Below are 1,398 nucleotides of genomic sequence, written 5' to 3'. Positions count from 1 at the left end.
AGAAAGCATTGGCTGCAAAAGCATGTGAAAAAAATGATGATACATTTGATCCATGTACATGGTGGAGTACCTACGGTGCTCACACACCCAACTTGCTAAGAGTGACATTGAGGATTCTTTCATCAACTACAAGTTCATCTGGGTGTGAAAGAAATTGGAGTGCATTTGAATGAGTAAGTTTAAACTTTAATTAAAATAATTTATTAATAATTTTTAAAGTGTATGTTCATATTCATAACTATACTAATTACCTTCTCGATTTTTTTTAGATTCATACAAATAAAATAAATAGGTTGGATGTCAATAGGTGGAACAATCTAGTATTTGTCCAATTTAATGCTAGATTGTTTAACAAGCAAGAAAGGAACGTCGACGTCCTTCTTGAAAAGATGCTTCAAATGCACAAGGTTGGATTGTGGATGGTGGGGAAGAAAATTAAATTGAACCAGGTTCGGGGCTCACTTGGCAATTAGTTGATGAAGCAACTGGGGCAGAAAACTACAACCCCGAAGAAGCTCTAGTTCTAGTATGTGATTTATTATGTTTTGATTCCGTAGAATCCGATTAACAGTGCCTAGTCCCTGCCTCGGTCTAGCGAATTTTAGAACCTTGGTAAAAAGTTAATACTTGTGATTTTCCTGTTTGTAATGATTGGGCTTTGTTATGTTTGTCTGTTGTGCTGTGTGACCTAGAAGCAAGCGAGAGTCTTTGGGTAGTCGTTGCATGTCCTTCCCATGCTTCATGATAATGGTGGTGCCCCAAAAAGTAGGGGCAGGCCACTCGTTCTGGGTTTCCAGTGCAGCTATGGGGGGCTGAATCCCGATCCTGATGCCAGAAATCTCATATTTTTGTTTTTTTTTTCGATGGTGATTGATTATGAAGGTCGATGACAGGCAGAGAGAAAGATTTTTATTGAAACTTAAATAGCCAAAATACAAACAACCAACCCCTATTATATATAGGGCCTAAACTATGCTATATCTCGATAATCTAGGACTAAGATTAGATCACAAAGGAAATTTAAATATAAACTTATCCTAACAATATCTTCAACACTAGCTTGTCTACAAACTTCTCGAATATTGGTTTGAATAGTCGCTTCGTTAGGATATCCACTGTATTCTCTGTTGTTGTTAGATTAACCATGCAGATTGTTCCTTCATCTTAATCTTCTCCTTTATAGAGGGCCGGTCCACTTTTACATTTTTGGTTCTATCATGGTGAACTTGATTGTGAGAAATATTGATTGCAGCTATGTTGTCACAAAACATCTTTACAGGCAACCCAATAGGCACCTCAAGCTCTTCAAGTACCTTTTTCAGCCACAATACTTCATAGACCGTGCGCAACTGACCTTAGCTCGGCTTCAAAACTATTTCTGGCAACCACCGTCTGGTT

This window comes from Primulina tabacum, chromosome 5 (assembly GCF_025594145.1).
Source record: "Primulina tabacum isolate GXHZ01 chromosome 5, ASM2559414v2, whole genome shotgun sequence".
Taxonomy (NCBI): Eukaryota; Viridiplantae; Streptophyta; class Magnoliopsida; order Lamiales; family Gesneriaceae; genus Primulina; species Primulina tabacum.
The sequence above is the reverse complement of the archived record's forward strand: the minus strand, read 5'-3'. Positions refer to the sequence as shown.